This window comes from Ranitomeya imitator, chromosome 1 (genome assembly GCF_032444005.1).
Source record: "Ranitomeya imitator isolate aRanImi1 chromosome 1, aRanImi1.pri, whole genome shotgun sequence".
In the NCBI taxonomy this organism is placed as follows: Eukaryota; Metazoa; Chordata; class Amphibia; order Anura; family Dendrobatidae; genus Ranitomeya; species Ranitomeya imitator.
Genome location: NC_091282.1, coordinates 497779442 through 497798831, shown reverse-complemented (window position 1 = coordinate 497798831; position 19390 = coordinate 497779442).

The following is a 19390-nucleotide window of genomic DNA, read 5'->3' as shown; positions in this document are numbered from 1 at the left end:
CGGAAGACCGAAGCAATGGCAAGGAAACCTGGGGAACACCTTGGAGTGTAACACACCATCTCTCTCCACCCGATACCCATTTTGTAGGCCTAATGCAGTGTAGTTTTCTACAACTACTAAACGAGAGTCGGAAGACCGAAGCAATGGCAAGGAAACCTGGGGAACACCTTGGAGTGTAACACACCACTCTCTCCACCCGATACCCATTTTGTAGGCCTAATGCAGTGTAGTTTTCTACAACTACTAAACGAGAGTCTGAAGACCGAAGCAATGGCAAGGAAACCTGGGGAACACCTTGGAGTGTAACACACCATCTCTCTCCATCCGATACCCATTTTGTAGGCCTAATGCAGTGTAGTTTTCTACAACTACTAAACGAGAGTCGGAAGACCGAAGCAATGGCAAGGAAACCTGGGGAACACCTTGGAGTGTAACACACCACTCTCTCCACCCGATACCCATTTTGTAGGCCCAATGCAGTGTAGTTTTCTACAACTACTAAACGAGAGTCTGAAGACCGAAGCAATGGCAAGGAAACCTGGGGAACACCTTGGAGTGTAACACACCATCTCTCTCCACCCGATACCCATTTTGTAGGCCTAATGCAGTGTAGTTTTCTACAACTACTAAACGAGAGTCGGAAGACCGAAGCAATGGCAAGGAAACCTGGGGAACACCTTGGAGTGCAACACACCATCTCTCTCCACCCGATACCCATTTTGTAGGCCTAATGCAGTGTAGTTTTCTACAACTACTAAACGAGAGTCGGAAGACCGAAGAAATGGCAAGGAAACCTGGGGAACACCTTGGAGTGTAACACACCATCTCTCTCCACCCCATAGCCAATTTGGAGGCCTAATGCAGTGTAGTTTCCAACAACTACTAAACGAGAGCATTAAGATCGAAGCTCTGGAAAGGCAACCTGGAGAACACCTTGGAGTGTAACACACCATCTCTCTCCACCCGATACCCATTTTGTAGGCCTAATGCAGTGTAGTTTTCTACAACTACTGAACGAGAGTCGGAAGACCGAAGCAATGGCAAGGAAACCTGGGGAACACCTTGGAGTGTAACACACCATCTCTCTCCACCCGATACCCATTTTGTAGGCCTAATGCAGTGTAGTTTTCTACAACTACTAAACGAGAGTCGGAAGACCGAAGCAATGGCAAGGAAACCTGGGGAACACCTTGGAGTGTAACACACCATCTCTATCCACCCGATACCCATTTTGTAGGCCTAATGCAGTGTAGTTTTCTACAACTACTAAACGAGAGTCGGAAGACCGAAGCAATGGCAAGGAAACCTGGGGAACACCTTGGAGTGTAACACACCACTCTCTCCACCCGATACCCATTTTGTAGGCCTAATGCAGTGTAGTTTTCTACAACTACTAAACGAGAGTCTGAAGACCGAAGCAATGGCAAGGAAACCTGGGGAACACCTTGGAGTGTAACACACCATCTCTCTCCATCCGATACCCATTTTGTAGGCCTAATGCAGTGTAGTTTTCTACAACTACTAAACGAGAGTCGGAAGACCGAAGCAATGGCAAGGAAACCTGGGGAACACCTTGGAGTGTAACACACCATCTCTCTCCACCCGATACCCATTTTGTAGGCCTAATGCAGTGTAGTTTTGTACAACTACTAAACGAGAGTCGGAAGACCGAAGCAATGGCAAGGAAACCTGGGGAACACCTTGGAGTGTAACACACCATCTCTCTCCACCCGATACCCATTTTGTAGGCCTAATGCATTGTAGTTTTCTACAACTACTAAACGAGAGTCTGAAGACCGAAGCAATGGCAAGGAAACCTGGGGAACACCTTGGAGTGTAACACACCATCTCTCTCCACCCGATACCCATTTTGTAGGCCTAATGCAGTGTAGTTTTCAACAACTACTAAACGAGAGTCGGAAGACCGAAGCAATGGCAAGGAAACCTGGGGAACACCATGGAGTGTAACACACCATCTCTCTCCACCCGATACCCATTTTGTAGGCCTAATGCAGTGTAGTTTTCTACAACTACTAAACGAGAGTCTGAAGACCGAAGCAATGGCAAGGAAACCTGGGGAACACCTTGGAGTGTAACACACCGTCTCTCTCCACCCGATACCCATTTTGTAGGCCTAATGCAGTGTAGTTTTCTACAACTACTAAACGAGAGTCGGAAGACCGAAGCAATGGCAAGGAAACCTGGGGAACACCTTGGAGTGTAACACACCACTCTCTCCACCCGATACCCATTTTGTAGGCCCAATGCAGTGTAGTTTTCTACAACTACTAAACGAGAGTCTGAAGACCGAAGCAATGGCAAGGAAACCTGGGGAACACCTTGGAGTGTAACACACCATCTCTCTCCACCCGATACCCATTTTGTAGGCCTAATGCAGTGTAGTTTTCTACAACTACTAAACGAGAGTCGGAAGACCGAAGCAATGGCAAGGAAACCTGGGGAACACCTTGGAGTGTAACACACCATCTCTCTCCACCCGATACCCATTTTGTAGGCCTAATACAGTGTAGTTTTGTACAACTACTAAAGGAGAGTTGTAAGTCCGAAGCAATGGCAAGGAAACCTGGGGAACACCTTGGAGTGTAACACACCATCTCTCTCCACCCGATACCCATTTTGTAGGCCTAATGCAGTATAGTTTTCTACAACTACTAAACGAGAGTCTGAAGACCGAAGCAATGGCAAGGAAACCTGGGGAACACCTTGGAGTGTAACACACCATCTCTCTCCACCCGATACCCATTTTGTAGGCCTAATGCAGTGTAGTTTTCTACAACTACTGAACGAGAGTCGGAAGACCGAAGCAATGGCAAGGAAACCTGGGGAACACCTTGGAGTGTAACACACCATCTCTCTCCACCCGATACCCATTTTGTAGGCCTAATGCAGTGTAGTTTTCTACAACTACTAAACGAGAGTCGGAAGACCGAAGCAATGGCAAGGAAACCTGGGGAACACCTTGGAGTGTAACACACCATCTCTCTCCACCCCATAGCCAATTTGGAGGCCTAATACTGTGTAGTTTCCAACAACTACTAAACGAGAGCATTAAGATCGAAGCTCTGGAAAGGCAACCTGGAGAACACCTTGGAGTGTAACACACCATCTCTCTCCACCCGATACCCATTTTGTAGGCCTAATGCAGTGTAGTTTTCTACAACTACTGAACGAGAGTCGGAAGACCGAAGCAATGGCAAGGAAACCTGGGGAACACCTTGGAGTGTAACACACCATCTCTCTCCACCCGATACCCATTTTGTAGGCCTAATGCAGTGTAGTTTTCTACAACTACTAAACGAGAGTCGGAAGACCGAAGCAATGGCAAGGAAACCTGGGGAACACCTTGGAGTGTAACACACCATCTCTCTCCACCCGATACCCATTTTGTAGGCCTAATGCAGTGTAGTTTTCTACAACTACTAAACGAGAGTCGGAAGACCGAAGCAATGGCAAGGAAACCTGGGGAACACCTTGGAGTGTAACACACCACTCTCTCCACCCGATACCCATTTTGTAGGCCTAATGCAGTGTAGTTTTCTACAACTACTAAACGAGAGTCTGAAGACCGAAGCAATGGCAAGGAAACCTAGGGAACACCTTGGAGTGTAACACACCATCTCTCTCCACCCGATACCCATTTTGTAGGCCTAATGCAGTGTAGTTTTCTACAACTACTAAACGAGAGTCGGAAGACCGAAGCAATGGCAAGGAAACCTGGGGAACACCTTGGAGTGTAACACACCATCTCTCTCCACCCCATACCCATTTTGTAGGCCTAATGCAGTGTAGTTTTCTACAACTACTAAACGAGAGTCGGAAGACCGAAGCAATGGCAAGGAAACCTGGGGAACACCTTGGAGTGTAACACACCATCTCTCTCCACCCGATACCCATTTTGTAGGCCTAATGCAGTGTAGTTTTCTACAACTACTAAACGAGAGTCTGAAGACCGAAGCAATGGCAAGGAAACCTGGGGAACACCTTGGAGTGTAACACACCATCTCTCTCCACCCGATACCCATTTTGTAGGCCTAATGCAGTGTAGTTTTCAACAACTACTAAACAAGAGTCGGAAGACCAAAGCAATGGCAAGGAAACCTGGGGAACACCTTGGAGTGTAACACACCATCTCTCTCCACCCGATACCCATTTTGTAGGCCTAATGCAGTGTAGTTTTCTACAACTACTAAACGAGAGTCTGAAGACCGAAGCAACGGCAAGGAAACCTGGGGAACACCTTGGAGTGTAACACACCATCTCTCTCCACCCGATACCCATTTTGTAGGCCTAATGCAGTGTAGTTTTGTACAACTACTAAACGAGAGTCGGGAGACCGAAGCAATGGCAAGGAAACCTGGGGAACACCTTGGAGTGTAACACACAATCTCTCTCCACCCGATACCCATTTTGTAGGCCTAATGCAGTGTAGTTTTCTACAACTACTAAACGAGAGTCGGAAGACCGAAGAAATGGCAAGGAAACCTGGGGAACACCTTGGAGTGTAACACACCATCTCTCTCCACCCCATAGCCAATTTGGAGGCCTAATGCAGTGTAGTTTCCAACAACTACTAAACGAGAGCATTATGATCGAAGCTCTGGAAAGGCAACCTGAAGAACACCTTGGAGTGTAACACACCATCTCTCTCCACCCGATACCCATTTTGTAGGCCTAATGCAGTGTAGTTTTCTACAACTACTGAACGAGAGTCGGAAGACCGAAGCAATGGCAAGGAAACCTGGGGAACACCTTGGAGTGTAACACACCATCTCTCTCCACCCCATACCCATTTTGTAGGCCTAATGCAGTGTAGTTTTCTACAACTACTAAACGAGAGTCGGAAGACCGAAGCAATGGCAAGGAAACCTGGGGAACACCTTGGAGTGTAACACACCATCTCTCTCCACCCGATACCCATTTTGTAGGCCTAATGCAGTGTAGTTTTCTACAACTACTAAACGAGAGTCTGAAGACCGAAGCAATGGCAAGGAAACCTGGGGAACACCTTGGAGTGTAACACACCATCTCTCTCCACCCGATACCCATTTTGTAGGCCTAATGCAGTGTAGTTTTCAACAACTACTAAACAAGAGTCGGAAGACCGAAGCAATGGCAAGGAAACCTGGGGAACACCTTGGAGTGTAACACACCATCTCTCTCCACCCGATACCCATTTTGTAGGCCTAATGCAGTGTAGTTTTCTACAACTACTAAACGAGAGTCTGAAGACCGAAGCAACGGCAAGGAAACCTGGGGAACACCTTGGAGTGTAACACACCATCTCTCTCCACCCGATACCCATTTTGTAGGCCTAATGCAGTGTAGTTTTGTACAACTACTAAACGAGAGTCGGGAGACCGAAGCAATGGCAAGGAAACCTGGGGAACACCTTGGAGTGTAACACACCATCTCTCTCCACCCGATACCCATTTTGTAGGCCTAATGCAGTGTAGTTTTCTACAACTACTAAACGAGAGTCGGAAGACCGAAGAAATGGCAAGGAAACCTGGGGAACACCTTGGAGTGTAACACACCATCTCTCTCCACCCCATAGCCAATTTGGAGGCCTAATGCAGTGTAGTTTCCAACAACTACTAAACGAGAGCATTATGATCGAAGCTCTGGAAAGGCAACCTGAAGAACACCTTGGAGTGTAACACACCATCTCTCTCCACCCGATACCCATTTTGTAGGCCTAATGCAGTGTAGTTTTCTACAACTACTGAATGAGAGTCGGAAGACCGAAGCAATGGCAAGGAAACCTGGGGAACACCTTGGAGTGTAACACACCATCTCTCTCCACCCGATACCCATTTTGTAGGCCTAATGCAGTGTAGTTTTCTACAACTACTAAACGAGAGTCTGAAGACCGAAGCAATGGCAAGGAAACCTGGGGAACACCTTGGAGTGTAACACACCATCTCTCTCCACCCGATACCCATTTTGTAGGCCTAATGCAGTGTAGTTTTCTACAACTACTAAACGAGAGTCTGAAGACCGAAGCAATAGCAAGGAAACCTGGGGAACACCTTGGAGTGTAACACACCATCTCTCTCCACCCGATACCCATTTTGTAGGCCTAATGCAGTGTAGTTTTCTACAACTACTAAACGAGAGTCGGAAGACCGAAGCAATGGCAAGGAAACCTGGGGAACACCTTGGAGTGTAACACACCATCTCTCTCCACCCGATACCCATTTTGTAGGCCTAATGCAGTGTAGTTTTCTACAACTACTAAACGAGAGTCGGAAGACCGAAGCAATGGCAAGGAAACCTGGGGAACACCTTGGAGTGTAACACACCATCTCTCTCCACCCCATACCCAATTTGTAGGCCTAATGCAGCCTACTTTCCGACAACTACTAAACGAGAGCATGAAGATCGAAGCTCAGGAAAGGCAACCTGGGGAACACCTTGGAGTGTAACACACCCTCTCTCTACACCACGGAAGGGCTGATTCTTAGGAAGGAAGGCTTTCGGAAAGAAGCAGGGCGCGTCCGAGGGTGATTATATTCTTATTAGGTATATACTCACCCTCGGACGCTCCCTGCTTCTTTATTTGTAATGAATGTTTATTTGCAATGTGGTTTTGACTTACTCTATTTTTTTGGTAAATAATGATTTTATTATTTTCATTGTTTTGCATCTTCTTGGCAATAATATAAAGAAGACGCGACAGGACAACACTCGGTGGATGCCATATCTGTGTTTTAAATTGAAAAAAACTGTCAGTTAACTACTTGCAGGAGAAAGTTATTGTAGCTGGTGGCCATTTTTAGTACTGTACCAGATTTTTGTTGTATGTGTTTGTTTTTAATGTTAAAATGTCTGCATTTGATATCTCTCAAGTATTTTCTTTTTTATAAGCAAAATACTTATTTTTATATTTTCTGATGTTGGTTCAAGGGGTACACGGGCAGCAGTAGACAGGTCAGTGGAGGCCTAGTGGAAGGAGGGACCGCAGACAGGCTTCGAAGGCCTAACATAATAAATTGGGCTGGCTGTAGGCAATTTAAAATTGGTTCCAGGGGAACACGGGCAGCAGTGGCCTGGTCAGTGTAGTAGTAGTGGAAAGAACGGGCCGCAGACAGGCTTCGAAGGCCTAACATAACAAAAATTGGGCTGTAGGCAATTTAACCCCTTTCTGACATCGGACGTACTATCCCGTCCATGTGGGGTGGGCCCCTATGACCATGGACGGGATAGTACGTCCAGCGCGATCGGCGGCGCTCACGGGGGGAGCGCCGCCGATCGCGGCCGGGTGTCAGCTGCCTATCGCAGCTGACATCCAGCACTATGTGCCAGGAGTGGTCACGGACCGCCCCCGGCACATTAACCCCTGGCACACCGCGATCAAAGATGATCGCGATGTGCCGGCGGTGCAGGGAAGCACCGCGCAGGGAGGGGGCTCCCTGCGGGCTTCCCTGAGCCCCCCGCAGCAACACGATGTGATCGCGTTGCTGCGAGGGTCTTACCTCCCTCCCTCCCTGCTCGAGCCCCGGATCCAAGATGGCCGCGGATCCGGGTCCTGCAGGGAGGGAGGTGGCTTCACAGAGCCTGGTTAGAGCAGGCACTGTGAAGCAGCCTGCACTGCTCTCAGATCGGTGATCTGACAGAGTGCTGTGCAAACTGTCAGATCACTGATCTTTGATGTCCCCCCCTGGGACAAAGTAAAAAAGTAAAAAAAAAATTTTTTCAAATGTGTAAAAAAAAATAAAAAAAAATATTCCAAAATAATGAAAAAAAAAAAAATATTATTCCCATAAATACATTTCTTTATCTAAATAAAAAAAAAAAACAATAAAAGTACACATATTTAGTATCGCCGCGTCCGTAACGACCCGACCTATAAAACTGGCCCACTAGTTAACCCCTTCAGTAAACACCGTAAGAAAAAAAAAAAAACGAGGCAAAAAACAACGCTTTATTATCATACCGCCGAACAAAAAGTGGAATAACACGCGATCAAAAAGACAGATATAAATAACCATGGTACCGCTGAAAACGTCATCTTGTCCCGCAAAAAACGAGCCACCATACAGCATCATCAGCAAAAAAATAAAAAAGTTATAGTCCTGAGAATAATGCGATGCAAAAATAATTATTTTTTCTATAAAATAGTTTTTATCGTATAAAAGCGCCAAAACATAAAAAAATGATATAAATGAGGTGTCGCTGTAATCATACTGACCCGAAGAATAAAACTGCTTTATCAATTTTACCAAACGCGGAACAGTATAAACGCCTCCCCCAAAAGAAATTCATGAATAGCTGGTTTTTGGTCATTGTGCCTCAAAAAAATTGGAATAAAAAGCGATCAAAAAATGTCACGTGCCCGAAAATGTTACCAATAAAAACGGCAACTCGTCCCGCAAAAAACAAGACCTCACATGACTCTGTGGACCAAAATATAGAAAAATTATAGCTCTCAAAATGTGGTAACGCAAAAAATATTTTTTGCAATAAAAAGCGTCTTTCAGTGTGTGACGGCTGCCAATCATAAAAATCCGCTAAAAAACCCGCTATAAAAGTAAATCAAACCCCCCTTCATCACCCCCTTAGTTAGGGAAAAATTTAAAAAATGTATTTATTTCCATTTTCCCATTAGGGCTAGGGCTAGGGTTAGGGCTAGGGTTAGGGCTAGGGTTAGGGCTAGGGTTAGGGCTAGGACTAGGGTTAGGGCTAGGGTTAGGGCTAGGGTTAGGGCTAGGGTTAGGGTTAGGGCTAGGGCTAGGGTTAGGGCTAGGGTTAGGGCTAGGGCTACAGTTTGGGTTGGGGCTAAATTTACAGTTAGGGTTTAGATTACATTTACGGTTGGGAATAGGGTTGGGATTAGGGTTAGGGGTGTGTCTGGGTTAGAGGTGAGGTTAGGGTTACTGTTGGGATTAGGGTTAGGGATGTGTTTGGATTAGGGTTTCAGTTATAATTGGGGGGTTTCCACTGTTTAGGCACATCAGGGGCTCTCCAAACGCGACATGGCGTCCGATCTCAATTCCAGCCAATTCTGCGTTGAAAAAGTAAAACAGTGCTTCTTCCCTTCCGAGCTCTCCCGTGTGCCCAAACAGGGGTTTACCCCAACATATGGGGTATCAGCGTACTCAGGACAAATATGACAACAACTTTTGGGGTCCAATTTCTCCTGTTACCCTTGGGAAAATACAAAACTCGGGGCTAAAACATATTTTTTGTGGGAAAAAAGATTTTTTATTTTCACGGCTCTGCGTTATAAACTGTAGTGAAACACTTGGGGGTTCAAAGTTCTCACAACACATCTATATTAGTTCCCTGGGAGGTCTAGTTTCCAATATGGGGTCACTTGTGGGGGGTTTCTACTGTTTAGGTACATTAGGGGTTCTGCAAACGCAATGTGACGTCTGCAGACCATTCCATCTAAGTCTGCATTCCAAATGGCGCTCCTCCCATTCCGAGCTCTGCCATGCGCTCAAACGGTGGTTTCCCCCAACATATGGGGTATCAGCGTACTCAGGACAAATTGGACAACAACTTTTGGGGTCGAATTTCTACCCTTACCCTCGGGAAAATACAAAACTGGGGGCTAAAAAATAATTTTGGGGGGAAAGATTTTTTTTTTTAATTTTCACGGCTCTGCGTTACAAACTGTAGTGAAACACTTGAGGGTTCAAAGCTATCACAACACATCTAGATGAGTTCCTTAGGGGGTCTAGTTTCCAAAATGGTGTCACTTGTGGGAGATTTCTACTGTTTAGGTACATTAGGGGCTCTGCAAATGCAATGTGACACCTGCAGACCATTCCATCTAAGTCCTCATTCCAAATGGAGCTCCTTCCCTTCCGAGCCCTCCCATGCACTCAAACAGTGGTTCCCCCCCACATATGGGGTATCAGCGCACTCAGGACAAATTGGACAACAAATTGTGGGGTCGAATTTCTCCTGTTACCCTCGGGAAAATATAAAACTGGGGGCTAAAAAATAATTTTTGTGGGAAAAAAATTTTGTTTTATTTTTACGGCTCTCCATTATAAACTTCTGTGAAGCCCTTGGTGGGTCAAAGTGCTCACCACACATCTAGATAAGTTCCTAAGGGGGTCTATTTTCCAAAATGGTGTCACTTGTGGGGGGTTTCTACTGTTTAGGTACATTAGGGGCTCTGCAAACGCAATGTAACACCTGCAGACCATTCCATCTAAGTCTGCATTCAAATGGCACTCCTTCCCTTCTGAGCCCTCCCATGTGCCCAAACAGTGGTTCCCCCCACATATGGTGTATCATCGCACTCGGGACAAATTGGGCAACAGATTTTGGGGTCCAATTTCTCCATTTACCCTCAGGAAAATACAAAACTGGGGGCTAAAAAAATAATTTTTTGGGAAAAAAATGTTGTTTTATTTTTATGGCTCTGCATTATTAACTTCTGTGAAGCCCTTGGTGGGTCAAAGTGCTCACCACACCTCTAGATAAGTTCCTTAGGGGGTCTACTTTCCAAAATGGTGTCACTTGTGGGGGGTTTCAATGTTTAGGCACATCAGTGGCTCTTCAAACGCAACATGGCGTCCCATCTCAATTCCTGTCAATTTTGCATTGAAAAGTCAAACGGCGCTCCTTCCCTTCCGAGGTCTCCCATCCGCCCAAACAGTGGTTTACCCCCACATATGGAGTATCAACGTACTCAGGACAAATTGTACAACAACTTTTGGGGTCCAATTTCTTCTCTTACCCTTGGGAAAATAAAAAATTGGGGGCGAAAATATAATTTTTGTGAAAAAATATGATTTTTTATTTTTACGGTTCTACATTATAAACTTCTGTGAAGCACTTGGTGGGTCAAAGTGCTCACCACACCTCTAGATAAGTTCCTTAGGGGGTCTACTTTCCAAAATGGTGTCACTTGTGGGGGGTTTCAATGTTTAGGCACATCAGTGGCTCTTCAAACGCAACATGGCGTCCCATCTCAATTCCAGTCAATTTTGCATTGAAAAGTCAAACGGCGCTCCTTCCCTTCCGAGCTCTCCCATCTGCCCAAACAGTGGTTTACCCCCACATATGGGGTATGAACGTACTCAGGACAAATTGTACAACACCTTTTGGGGTCTAATTTCTTCTCTTACCCTTGGGAAAATAAAAAATTGGGGGCGAAAAGATAATTTTTGTGAAAAATTATGATTTTTTATTTTTACAGTTCTACATTATAAACTTCTGTGAAGCACTTGGTGGGTCAAAGTGCTCACCACACCTCTAGATAAGTTCCTTCGGGGGTCTACTTTCCAAAATGGTGTCACTTGTGGGGGGTTTCAATGTTTAGCCACATCAGGGGCTCTCCAAACGAAACATGGCGTCCCATCTCAATTCCAGTCAATTTTGCATTGAAAAGTCAAATGGCGCTCCTTCGCTTCCGAACTCTGCCATGCGCCCAAACAGTGGTTTACCCCCACATGTGGGGTATTGGCATACTCAGGACAAATTGTACAACAATGTTTGGGGTCCATTTTCTCCTGTTACCCTTGGTAAAATAAAGCAAATTGGAGCTGAATTAAATTTTTTGTGAAAAAAAGTTAAATGTTCATTTTTATTTAAACATTCAAAAAATTCCTGTGAAGCACCAGAAGGGTTAATAAACTTCTTGAATATGGTTTTGAGCACCTTGAGGGGTGTAGTTTTTAGAATGGTGTCACACTTGGGTATTTTCTATCATATAGACCCCTCAAAATGACTTCAAATGAGATGTGGTCCCTAAAATAAAATGGTGTTGTAGAAATGGGAAATTGCTGGTCAACTTTTAACCCTTATAACTCCCTAACAAAAAAAAAATTTGGTTCCAAAATTGTGCTGATGTAAAGTAGACATGTGGGAAATGTTACTTATTAAGTATTTTGTGTGACATATCTCTGTGATTTAATTGCATAAAAATTCAAATTTGGAAAATTGAGAAATTTTCATAATTTTCGCCAAATTTCCGTTTTTTTCACAAATAAACGCAGGTACTATCAAAGAATTTTTACCATTGTCATGAAGTACAATATGTCACGAGAAAACAATGTCAGAATCACCGGGATCCATTGAAGCGTTCCAGAGTTATAACCTCATAAAGGGACAGTAGTCAGAATTGTAAAAATTAGCCCGGTCATTAACGTGCAAACCACCCTTGGGGGTAAAGGGGTTAAAATTGGTTCCAGGGGAACACGGGCAGCAGTAGACAGGTCAGTGGAGGCCTAGTGGAAGGAGTGACCGCAGACAGGCTTCGAAGGCCTAACATAAGAAAAATGTCAATACAATGGTATTGACAGTGCCAGGCATTGAAGGATGTCAGCGCATAGACTAAACATTGGTGGAGCTGTGAGAGAAAATTTTGCAAGTGGTAGAGCACTGTTTGAGCTGGGGGGGGGACTGTCTTGTGGCCAGCGGTACAGGCCCAGGGCCCCTCATATTACAACAGTGTGTCTGACGTTGGGTGCGCACCACCACCGCCAGACACTTTATTGTACTATGAGGGACCTAGTGGCAGTGCCGTCGACCAAAAGCGGGCACACCCACCTCCTCAGACAAACAGTACTCTCACGGGTGCTGGTGCCAAGTGGCGATACCACGGCCCCGTGTGGGGACTTTGGCCATTTAGGGAGGTGTTAACATGTCGGATGCTGGACAATCAGGTGCTGCAAATTACGAGATTGGAAAAGTCGTTCAGAATAGTCCACAGGCAAGACCTTTACATAGGAAAGCTAGGTGTCAGCCAGGCAAGGTGGGGCAAAAGATTTCGAAATCCAGTTGTGGTTCATTTTAATGAAGGTTAGATCATCTACATTTTGGGTAGCCAGACGAGTCCTTTTTTCTGTTAGTATTGAACCTGCAGCACTGAATACTCTTTCTGATAGGACACTAGCTGCCGGGCAAGCAAGCTCCTGCAATGCATATTCTGCCAATTCTGGCCAGGTGTCTAATTTTGATGCCCAGTAATCAAATGGGAATGACGGTTGAGGGAGAACGTTGATAAGGGATGAAAAATAGTTAGTAACCATAATGGACAAATGTTGTCTCCTGTCACTTTGAATTGATGCTGCAGTACCTGTCCTGTCTGCGGTCATAGCAAAATCACTCCACAACCTGGTCAGAAAACCCCTCTGGCCAACGCCACTTCTGATTTCTGCCCCTCTAACACCTCTGGTCTGCTGGCCCCTGCAGCTCGTGTTAGAACGATCACGGGCGCTGTGTGCAGGGAATGCCAGAAGCAAACGGTCAACAAGAGTTGATTGTTTGGTTGCTAATATTAGTTCCAAGTTCTCATGTGGCATTATATTTTGCAATTTGCCTTTATAGCGAGGATCAAGGAGGCAGGCCAACCAGTAATCGTCATCGTTCATCATTTTTGTTATGCGTGTGTCCCTTTTGAGGATACGTAAGGCATAATCCGCCATGTGGCCCAAAGTTCCAGTTCTCAAATCTGTGGTTGTGCTTGGTTGAGGGGCAGTTTCAGGCAAATCCACGTCACTTGTGTCCCTCCAAAAACCAGAACCCGGCCTTGCCGCGCCAACAATTTCCACTGGCCCCGGAAAAGCTTCCTCATTAAAAATATAATCATCCCCATCATCCTCCTCGTCCTCCTCCTCCTGTTCGCCCGCTACCTCGTCCTGTACACTGCCCTGGCCAGACAATGGCTGACTGTCATCAAGGCTTTCCTCTTCCTCAGCTGCAGACGCCTGATCCTTTATGTGCGTCAAACTTTGCATCAGCAGACGCATTAGGGGGATGCTCATGCTTATTATGGCGTTGTCTGCACTAACCAGCCGTGTGCATTCCTCAAAACACTGAAGGACTTGACACATGTCTTGAATCTTCGACCACTGCACACCTGACAACTCCATGTCTGCCATCCTACTGCCTGCCCGTGTATGTGTATCCTCCCACAAAAACATAACAGCCCGCCTCTGTTCACACAGTCTCTGAAGCATGTGCAGTGTTGAGTTCCACCTTGTTGCAACGTCTATGATTAGGCGATGCTGGGGAAGGTTCAAAGAACGCTGATAGGTCTGCATACGGCTGGAGTGTACGGGCGAACGGCGGATATGTGAGCAAAGTCCATGCACTTTGAGGAGCAGGTCGGATAACCCCGGATAACTTTTCAGGAAGCACTGCACCACCAGGTTTAAGGTGTGAGCCAGGCAAGGAATGTGTTTCAGTTGGGAAAGGGAGATGGCAGCCATGAAATTCCTTCCGTTATCACTCACTACCTTGCCTGCCTCAAGATCTACAGTGCCCAGCCACGACTGCGTTTCTTTCTGCAAGAACTCGGACAGAACTTCAGCGGTGTGTCTGTTGTCGCCCAAACACTTCATAGCCAATACAGCCTGCTGACGTTTGCCAGTAGCTGCCCCATAATGGGAGACCTGGTGTGCAACAGTGGCAGCTGCGGATGGAGTGGTTGTGCGACTGCGATCTGTGGACGAGGTCTCGCTTCTGCAGGAGGACGAGGAGGAGGAGGAGGGGGTGCGAACGGCTACAGCCAACTGTTTCCTAGACCGTGGGCTAGGCAGAACTGTCCCAAACTTGCTGTCCCCTGTGGACCCTGCATCCACCACATTTACCCAGTGTGCCGTGATGGACACCTAACGTCCCTGGCCATGCCTACTGGTCCATGCATCTGTTGTCAGGTGCACCTTTGTGCTCACAGATTGCCTGAGTGCATGGACGATGCGCTCTTTAACATGCTGGTGGAGGGCTGGGATGGCTTTTCTGGAAAAAAAGTGTTGACTGGGTAGCTCGTAGCGTGGTACAGCGTAGTCCATCAGGGCTTTGAAAGCTTCGCTTTCAACTAACCGGTAGGGCATCATCTCTAACGAGATTAGTCTAGCTATGTGGGCGTTCAAACCCTGTGTACGCGGATGCGAGGCTAAGTACTTCCTTTTTCTAACCATAGTCTCATGTAGGGTGAGCTGGACTGGAGAGCTGGAGATCGTGGAACTAGCGGGGGTGCCGGTGGACATGGCAGACTGAGAGACGGTGGGAGATGGTATTGTTGCCGCCGGTGCCCTAGATGCAGTGTTTCCTACTACGAAACTGGTGATTCCCTGACCCTGACTACTTTGGCCTGGCAAAGAAACCTGCACAGATACTGCAGGTGGTGCAGAAAATGGTGGCCCTACACTGCAGGAAGGGATGTTGCGTTGATGACTAGCTTCATTGGCCGAGGGTGCTACAACCTTAAGGGACGTTTGGTAGTTAGTCCAAGCTTGCAAATGCATGGTGGTTAAATGTCTATGCATGCAACTTGTATTGAGACTTTTCAGATTCTGCCCTCTGCTTAAGGTAGTTGAACATTTTTGACAGATGACTTTGCGCTGATCAATTGGATGTTGTTTAAAAAAATGCCAGACTGCACTCTTTCTAGCATCGGATACCTTTTCAGGCATTGCAGACTGAGCTTTAACCGGATGGCCACGCTGTCCTCCAACAGGTTTTGACTTTGCCACGCGTTTTGGGCAAGATACGGGCCCGGCAGATGGAACCTGTTGCGATGTTGATGCCTGCTGCGGCCCCTCCTCCTCCGCTTCAGAACTGCTGCCGCCTGCACCCTGTTCCCCCAATGGCTGCCAATCGGGGTCAAGAACTGGGTCATCTATTACCTCTTCTTGTAGCTCGTGTGCAACTTCATCTTTGTCACCGTGTCGGTCGGTGGTATAGCGTTCGTGATGGGGCAACATAGTCTCATCAGGGTCTGATTCTTGATCAGCACCCTGCGAGGGCAATGTTGTGGTCTGAGTCAAAGGACCAGCATAGTAGTCTGGCTGTGGCTGTGCATCAGTGCACTCCATGTCAGATTCAACTTGTAATGGGCATGGACTGTTAACTGCTTCACTTTCTAAGCCAGGGACGGTATGTAAAAGAGCTCCATGGAGTAACCCGTTGTGTCGCCTGCTGCATTCTTCTCTGTTGTTGTTTTTGCTGAAGAGGACAAGGAAGCGACTTGTCCCTGACCGTGAACATCCACTAACGACGCGCTGCTTTTATTTTTACCAGTTTCACGAGAGGAGGCAAAAGAGCTAGAGGCTGAGTCAGCAAGATAAGCCAAAACTTGCTCTTGCTGCTCCGGCTTTAAAAGCGGTTTTCCTACTCCCAGAAAAGGGAGCGTTCGAGGCCTTGTGTAGCCAGACGACGAACCTGGCTCCACAGCTCCAGACTTAGGTGCAATATTTTTTTTCCCACGACCACCTGATGCTCCACCACTACCACTACCCTCATTACCAGCTGACAATGAACGCCCCCGGCCACGACCTCTTCCACCAGACTTCCTCATTGTTTTAAAAACGTTACCAAACTAACGGTATTTGTTGCTGTCACACAACTTACACGGTGAGCTATAACTTCAGTATGATTTAGCTACCCCTTTACAGGTGGGTGAGACCACAACGAAAATCAGGCACAATGTTACACACTCTGTTGTTGGTGGCAACAAATGAGAGAGATGCCACACACGCAGGACTGTCACTGAAGCGCAAATGTAAATATTAATCTCCCACTGATTTTTTTTTTTTAAAAGGGAGACTTTAGAAAAAAAAATAAATAAAAAAAAATGATTTTTTAAGGAAGAATTTATAAACCAAATAAAATGAAATGATTGTTTCAGGGAGAATTTAGAAAACAAATAAAAAAAAAATAGGCTTTCTATGGCCCACTGAGTGAGAGAGGACGCACACAGGAGTCAGGAGTGGCACACAAGCCCAGAGGCCAATATTTATCTCCCACTGATTGATTTAGTGATTTTTTCAGGTAGATTTTGGAACCCAAATCAAGCAAAAAAATAAATAGGCTTTCTATAGCCCACAATTGGAGAGAGAGAGAGAGAGATGGCACATCCAGGAGTCAAGACTGGCACACAAGCAGAAAGGGCAATATTAATCTCCCACTGATTTGATTTTTTTTTTTTTTTTCAGGGAGACTTTAGAAAAAAAAAATACAAAAAAATTAATTTTTCAGGAAGAATTTAGAAACAAAATAAAATAAAATGATTGTTTCAGGGAGAATTTAGAAAACAAATAAAAAAAAAATAGGCTTTGTAGGGCCCACTGAGTGAGAGAGGACGCACACAGGAGTCAGGAGTGGCACACAAGCCCAGAGGCCAATATTTATCTCCCACTGATTGATTTAGTGATTTTTTCAGGTAGATTTTGGAACCCAAATCAAGCAAAAAAATTAATAGGCTTTCTATGGCCCACAATTGGAGAGAGAGAGATGGCACACCCAAGAGTCAAGACTGGCACACAAGCAGAAAGGGCAATATTAATCTCCCACTGATTTGATTTTTTTTTTTTTTTCAGGGAGACTTTAGAAAAAAAAATACAAAAAAATGAATTTTTCAGGAAGAATTTAGAAACAAAATAAAATAAAATGATTTTTTCAGGGAGAATTTAGAAAACAAATTAAAAAAAATAGGCTTTGTAGGGCCCACTGAGTGAGAGATGACGCACACAGGAGTCAGGAGTGGCACACAAGCCCAGAGGCCAATATTTATCTCCCACTGATTGATTTAGTGATTTTTTCAGGTAGATTTTGGAACCCAAATCAAGCAAAAAAATTAATAGGCTTTCTATGGCCCACAATTGGAGAGAGAGAGATGGCACACCCAAGAGTCAAGACTGGCACACAAGCAGAAAGGGCAATATTAATCTCCCACTGATTTGATTTTTTTTTTTTTTCAGGGAGACTTTAGAAAAAAAAAATACAAAAAAATAAATTTTTCAGGAAGAATTTAGAAATAAAATAAAATAAAATGATTGTTTCAGGGAGAATTTAGAAAACAAATTAAAAAAAATAGGCTTTGTAGGGCCCACTGAGTGAGAGAGGACGCACACAGGAGTCAGGAGTGGCACACCAGCCCAGAGGCCAATATTTATCTCCCACTGATTGATTTAGTGATTTTTTCAGGTAGATTTTGGAACCCAAATCAAGCAAAAAAATTAATAGGCTTTCTATGGCCCACAATTGGAGAGAGAGAGATGGCACACCCAGGAGTCAAGACTGGCACACAAGCAGAAAGGGCAATATTAATCTCCCACTGATTTGATTTTTTTTTTTTTTTCAGGGAGACTTTAGAAAAAAAAAATACAAAAAAAATGAATTTTTCAGGAATAATTTAGAAACCAAATAAAATAAAATGATTTTTTCAGGGAGAATTTAGAAAACAAATAAAACAAAAAATAGCCTTTGTAGGGCCCACTGAGTGAGAGATGACGCACACAGGAGTCAGGAGTGGCACACAAGCCCAGAGGCCAATATTTATCTCCCACTGATTGATTTAGTGATTTTTTCAGGTAGATTTTGGAACCCAAATCAAGCAAAAAAATAAATAGGCTTTCTATGGCCCACAATTGGAGAGAGAGAGAGAGAGATGGCACACCCAGGAGTCAAGACTGGCACACAAGCAGAAAGGGCAATATTAATCTCCCACTGATTTGATTTTTTTTTTTTTTTTCAGGGAGACTTTAGAAAAAAAAAATACAAAAAAATGAATTTTTCAGGAATAATTTAGAAACAAAATAAAATAAAATGATTGTTTCAGGGAGAATTTAGAAAACAAATAAAAAAAAAATAGGCTTTGTAGGGCCCACTGAGTGAGAGAGGACGCACACAGGAGTCAGGAGTGGCACACAAGCCCAGAGGCCAATATTTATCTCCCACTGATTGATTTAGTGATTATTTCAGGTAGATTTTGGAACCCAAATCAAGCAAAAAAATTAATAGGCTTTCTATGGCCCACAATTGGAGAGAGAGAGATGGCACACCCAGGAGTCAAGACTGGCACACAAGCAGAAAGGGCAATATTAATCTCCCACTGATTTGATTTTTTTTTTTTTCAGGGAGACTTTAGAAAAAAAAAATACAAAAAAAATGATTTTTTCAGGAATAATTTAGAAACCAAATAAAATAAAATGATTTTTTCAGGGAGAATTTAGAAAACAAATAAAACAAAAAATAGGCTTTGTAGGGCCCACTGAGTGAGAGATGACGCACACAGGAGTCAGGAGTGGCACACAAGCCCAGAGGCCAATATTTATCTCCCACTGATTGATTTAGTGATTTTTTCAGGTAGATTTTGGAACCCAAATCAAGCAAAAAAATTAATAGGCTTTCTATGGCCCACAATTGGAGAGAGAGAGATGGCACACCCAAGAGTCAAGACTGGCACACAAGCAGAAAGGGCAATATTAATCTCCCACTGATTTGATTTTTTTTTTTTTTTCAGGGAGACTTTAGAAAAAAAAATACAAAAAAATGAATTTTTCAGGAAGAATTTAGAAACAAAATAAAATAAAATGATTTTTTCAGGGAGAATTTAGAAAACAAATTAAAAAAAATAGGCTTTGTAGGGCCCACTGAGTGAGAGATGACGCACACAGGAGTC